The 6,789-nt window shown below is 32.0% G+C and overlaps 1 long non-coding RNA gene across 1 annotated transcript; it reads left to right on the top strand.

Annotated features, from left to right (window-relative positions):
• The first annotated feature begins 3,597 nt into the window (after positions 1-3,597).
• LOC139490319 (uncharacterized) lies at positions 3,598-5,714 on the top strand. Its single transcript, XR_011656280.1, has 3 exons — positions 3,598-3,680; positions 4,917-5,039; positions 5,640-5,714. It is a non-coding gene; the product is annotated as an uncharacterized lncRNA (long non-coding RNA).
• The last annotated feature ends 1,075 nt before the right edge of the window (positions 5,715-6,789 follow it).

Here is a 6,789-nt window from a genome sequence, read left to right as displayed (position 1 = left end):
AAACTGATATTATCAAGATGCTTGATTTCTTGATTGACAACATATTTGTTACGTTCGGAGGACGTGTTTTTCAACAGACTGTCGGCATTCCAATGGGAACAAACTGTGCCCCTCTACTCGCCGACTTGTTTCTTTATTATTATGAGGCTGACTTCATGCAGGAACTTCTTAGGAAGAAAGATAAGAAGTTAGCAATATCCTTTAACTCTACTTTCCGCTATATAGATGATGTTCTTTCACTAAACAATTCAAAATTTGGTGACTATGTGGAACGCATCTATCCAATCGAACTAGAGATAAAGGATACTACAGATACAGTTAAGTCGGCTTCATATCTTGACTTACATCTAGAAATTGACAATGAGGGTCGGTTGAAAACAAAACTTTACGACAAAAGAGATGATTTCAGCTTTCCAATTGTGAACTTTCCATTTCTAAGTAGCAACATTCCAGCAGCACCTGCATACGGGGTATATATCTCCCAATTGATACGATATTCCCGTGCTTGCATTTCCTATCATGATTTTCTTGATAGAGGTTTGCTGCTCACAAGGAAGCTATTAAACCAAGAGTTCCAAATGGTAAAGTTGAAATCATCCCTTCGTAAATTTTACGGACGCCATCACGAGTTGGTTGACCGTTATGGAATAACCGTTTCACAAATGATATCGGATATGTTCCTTACGTCGTAACTACAATCCCCTTCCCTTTCATGAATATGACCTACCGAATTAGACTATTTACCGGATTTGTAATCACTTAAGCAACACGACGGGTGCCACATGTGGAGCAGGATCTGCTTACCCTTCCGGAGCACCTGAGATCACCCCTAGTTTTTGGTGGGGTTCGTGTTGTTTATTCTTTAGTTTTCTATGTTGTGTCGTGTGTACTATTGTTTTTCTGTTTGTCTTTTTTATTTTTAGCCATGGCGTTGTCAGTTTGTTTTAGATTTATGAGTTTGACTGTCCCTTTGGTATCTTTCGTCCCTCTTTTGAATATTGGCTACCTTACTTTATTTACGAAGAAGGTAATACTATCCCTAAATCTTTTTTTTAAGATACATAGTCAGTAAATGATGCACATCAACAAGTTCTTTCAGTGATAAGATATATACCATTATCAGTGTGTATTGGTTCATAACAGGAGTGTAATATAAAGGCATTTTAACTGTTACCCTTCAACACACATGTGACAAGTTTTCGGAGGTACTTGGTAACAAAGTTGTCTATAATACATGTTGTTCATCTAAAGTGATAAATAGCTTGTCAAACCAGTGGATGTGACGAGAAACCTTCTTGTGGTGTGGAGTGTTCAACCCCGATTTAAATTGTCTGGGATTTCAGTATATTTCTGTCGTAAATCGATATGTCGTCTTTTTATTATTTCTTATAGCTTAGTTCATGGATGAAATAGACGTAACAAAAAACAAATAAGCATGAAAAAAGTGTATTTATGAAATATTGGTAAACAAAATTGTTTGTTTTCCTTTAATTTGAATATCCCATTAAGGATAGACCACAAATGAAACTCTAGCAATAAAGTGTCTAGAATATATCATCCTCTAAAGCAATCAAAAAAAATAATACTTAACTATGCTTTAACATGTTTAAGTATTGTACTTTTTTTAAATTCAAGGCCATGCAATGATTCTAATCACAAAACTTTCTCTGAGTTAATAAAACCGAATAAGACACATTATATTAACATGGTACATGGACAGCTTTTTTTAGAGACACGTTTTATTCTATCTGTTAAAGTGTATTTAGTAATAAATTTGACGTGATATGAGTGCAAATGAGATTAATCTCGATCCATGTAACAATTTACAAAAGTAAACCATTATAGGTAAAAGTACGGTCTTCATTACGGAGTCTTGCACAAAACGAAAAGCAAGCCATAAATTTAAAGGGCCCTAAAACATGTATGGTGCCTACAAAATTCAAACAGGACAAACGGCGGTCTAATCTATTTAAAAACGAGAACCACCGATGAACCACATCAACAATTGACAACTACTGAACATTTTATTTCTACCTTAGAACAGGTGGAAACAATTGCAGCGATATAAAACGATTAAATAGGTACTTACCTTCACCCTTATTTGAATAAATAGTGTAACATCTCAACATAGAAAAAAACACTATAAAATATCAATTGAAATGTCTTAACCCGATCAACAGACATATTAACACAACCAAACATACACTGAATGAATAAATTTGATCTATGATACAATATAGATATCAAATCAACGTCTTTAGGGATGATTAATTAAAGTAACACTAATTTTGCGCTCTGAAATGTCACACAATAACCTACACAGGTAAACGAAAATAATTTTGTTGTTAGGTATACGGTTGAAATATATTTACAAAATAAAAAATGTTGATGTTCATATAGTACGAAGAAGTGAAAATTTATAGTAATGCCAAGTACTTATCAAAGCTACTATATAGACCAGACATAACTCTGAATACGTGAACATTAGATAACAAACAAGCATTAAAAATAGTATCAACAGGTCAAATTAACAAGAAAGTACGATTTGAAAGAAGTCGCAGTGACTTACAGCTAGTTAAAAGACAAAATCAATTTACAATTAAAAAAAACGCATCAGAGACCAAAATCGACCTAAACCCATCCCATTGGTTTGTTATGTTAACGTCATGGTTTAGTTTTTTTATGATCATATTACAAAACTGAATATTCATTATATTTTATAAAGAATATTTTTTGCTATTTATAAATTGCGATACGTCATAAAGAAATAAAGCCATTATAAAAAAAAGAAAAAGACATATTCATATCAGACAATGTTCTGTATAAAAATACAACCTGACAAATTCTGTGCAATCAAAACTCTTTTCTGGATCAGATTAACCTTTCAAAGAAATGCAACAATTATCAAACTATCAAATTATTCCTAGTCTCTGAAAAGTTTTATCACCAACCTATCAAAGATTTAAATTCGCCTAAAAAGCAACGTAAAGTGTGCTTTTCGCAAACCAGGATATTGTAATTCAGTGGTTGTCGTTGAATTATATCTGTCATATTTGTTTTCAGTAATTGCTTTGTCACATATCAGGCATTCATTTTTTTAATCAAATTTCGTCTTGTCGGCGGTTTTTAAAGCTGACTATATGTTATTTGTTTTCAATATTGCTACAAGCCGTACAGTGACATTTTTGAGTCTGTTCATCACTTGTTTCATGAAAAATCATTTCGAATCCACTTAATATGAAATAAGAAATTTTGTTATTTGTATCTAATCTTGTTTGTAAATCTCATTTGAATGGGTCTCATAAATCAAATTGTTTTACTTTTCAAAGAAATTACAAGTCATTATCTACACCTTAGTTAATTGTAGCCATCCGTTTTTTATTGATCTGACCTCAGTCGTAATTACGGTATGAAAATAATTGATTCCCTTTATGGTCAAAGCATACCGAGTGGCCTGATATTTGTTTGGTAAAGAAAGAATTTAAATTTGTTCGTGATATTCAATCCTCCATGTATACATTTGTTTTTTAGTTGATGTATTAATATTGTTTTATTTTTAAACAAAGGGAATACACAGTGTGTTGCAATTACAAGGGACAATATTCTTCGATCACCGACCTACCAGTTCAGAACGTGTTCAGATCGCATATCTGTTTTATGTTATGACGGAAACGACTCAAGTAAGTTGATATATGTATATATATATATATATTTCTTCAATTATACCTGAGTAAAAAAAAGTTATCAAAGGTACCAGGATTATAATTTATTACGCCCGATGCGATTTTCGTCTAAATAAGACTCAACTGTGACGCTAAGATCAACATAGTTGTAAAGCCAAACAAGTAAAAAGTTTAAAAGCATTGAGCACCCAAAATTCCAGAAGGTGATTGCAGGTGTGTAGATATCGTAACGATTATATTATTATTGTCTATGTTTGATGACATGGTTGGTTTGAAATTTTTGCTTTATTCGACTGGATTATTTGTCCTTTCAGAATTACGTCATCTTTCAAAACACGGTATTTTGTCTTTATAAAGTTGAATGTATAAAATTATACAAATTGATAAAAAAAAAGTCCTTGGACCGAGAATGCTATGATTCCAATGAGAATCAGTTGTTAGAAAATTTGAAGAATATTATCGGTATCCTGTAGTTTTGTATAACAGTATGGCAATACAAAATGATACATTCTTTATCACCTTTTTATACGGTTCTCGTCAATCACCCATTGTTTTAAAATCAGAGTCATATCCTTCTTAATTTGAGGCGGGAAAAAAAGGGATTCGATTAAGATTCATGAAAGGTTATATCCGGTTTTACGATGTAATGACATATAAATGACACACTAAATAGATCAATATAAAAGAGAGACAAAAGATACCAGAGGGACAGTCAAACTCATAAATCTAAAATAAACTGACAACGCCATGGCTTAAAATGAAAAAGACAAACATACACAAAATAGTACACATGACAGAACATGGACAACTAAAGAATAAACAACACGAACCCCACCAAAAACTAGGGGTAATCTCAGGTGCAGTTCCTGCTCCACATGTGGCACATCTATTATAATATTCAGTAGGCAAATTTCAAAAGAAAAACAGGACAGGTAGTTTGGCCATTTCATTACTACGCTTTAGATTTTGTCGGAATATGTCGTTGAAAAACGAATGAGTGTTTTTAGAGCTTTGTCCAATTACCAAAAATAATATTTCAACATCTGTAATTAAAGACTACATTCGAAAAAATAAGCACGATAGCAATAGTTTATTTAAAAAAAAAAAATCAAAACATTTTCTTGATTTAAACATACATGTATCTCAGAATCTTACAAATAACAAGACATGACAATACTAAATACATTATTGATGCAGGATTTAATGTCATATTGCTCTACTTCATGTTTGTAGGTCATCTTATCACGACAGTAATTGCAAATCGTGGCAGTCAGTTACCTGCTATCTCAACAGAACCAATTCTCGATATAAAAATGAAACAAACTACACCAAACCTGCCTAGTGTACAAAAATTAGGTATGAAAGATTGCAAATTTGGTACGAAAAATTAAATGAAATAACGCAAAATACTTGACACAACATTCACACATATCGTTTTATAACTACTGTACAAGAAAAAGAAAGCGAAAAAAAAACCACCCAATATATTGAAGTTGTTAGGCACCTTCAAACAAGTTGAACCCCGGCACATGCTGTATGTGATTGTCCCAGGAACCTGTAATTCATTGTTTGTCGTTTGTTGCTGCGTAACGTTGTCGTTCATTATTTGTTCATAAGTTCGGCCGTTAATTTTCTCGTTTGAATTGTTTCACATTTTTCATTTCGGGGCCTTTTATAGCTGACTATAGGCCGTAGTTGTTTTAATTTTTAGGTCATTTGGTCTCTTGTGAAGAGTTGTCTTATTGATAATCTTACCACATCTTCATTTAAATACATAAATAATGAAGAATGATATTGAAGCAATATTCAAACGCATAAATAATCTAATGCAAGCAGAAAAAAACTGTCCATTTCATTTACTGCGTTACTTTGTCAGATGACAATATGAATAGTAAATATCCGGGTTAGTTGAACATTCTCAATATACTAATACATTTAAATCATTTCTTCTTTTAGGGATAATGGTCATCGTGAATGTTGTTCTCCTCGGATTGTGCATTATATTTGCCATATTGATAGTGCTAAGGTAACATACTTATTCAGTACATGCGTTATACTATAGTAGAATCACTAAATAACTTTTTTTGCAAAGCAATATAGAATTACTAATAGAAATTTAATTTGAAGTGAGAGTACCTAAACTCCCAAATGACAGAAAATAAAAAAAAATTACTTATGGTTTTTTTATACTGTACAATACAATTACTTCTGTTAAGTGTTGATAAAAAACATTCGTCCTCGTGAATTTTTTTCTATCAGGTATTTCGGTAAATTGTGGTTATAATCTTTATATTTATATGTGTACTTGTCAGACCGCCGTTGACTTTTTGAAGTTGTATTACAATTTTCGTATTTTTTTCAGATTTCCCCTCTTTATACGGGAGATATACTTTTGTAGACTATTTGCGGATGTTGTATATATGTCAGTCTTGCTCATTTTGGAATTCATTGGATGCCCTGAGAATTAGCTTACTAAGTTAATTGATTTGTCATCTTAATCGTGTAATTATCTTTTCAGTATCGATACTCTTCTGTTGCCTATGTTTTTCATAGCATATTTCTTGTTAATGTTATGATACATTAACATAAAAAGTTACCTATATCATGTGTATGGTTAGCATTCAGCGTATGTTAGCATCGAATTTGCTCAACAAAGCACGCCAACACATCTAATAATTAATTATATAATGTGTACAGATGCATTCATTTTAGAAAACGCTTCACTTCACATGTGCGTACAACATCAAACAAGAAATTTGGAAAGTATAACATCAAGCAGCTTAAGAATCCTACGGTTAGAGTAGATGGCAATAGTGAAAGGAACAATTGTGTGTCGCAAAATTAAAACGAATTGGTTCTACACACCTCTATTCAGCCTTGGGAACTGCTTATAACATTGTTCAGATGAATTAACTTTACAAGCAGGAAACTTGAATCTTATATTTATAGATAAAAAATTGTATTTCATACTTATTGTTTTCATTTTATAAATAACCTCAGCCGTATGTTGCACAACCTTTTTGAATTTTGAATCAGCAATGCTCTTCAACTTTTGGCTTTTTATTTTTTTTTATCTGAGCATCACAAAAAGTCTTATGAGTCTTAT

Source organism: Mytilus edulis, chromosome 9, assembly GCF_963676685.1.
Source record: "Mytilus edulis chromosome 9, xbMytEdul2.2, whole genome shotgun sequence".
NCBI classification, from domain to species: domain Eukaryota; kingdom Metazoa; phylum Mollusca; class Bivalvia; order Mytilida; family Mytilidae; genus Mytilus; species Mytilus edulis.
Note: the sequence above shows the minus strand (reverse complement) of the source record. Positions and strands in the feature narration are given on the sequence as shown.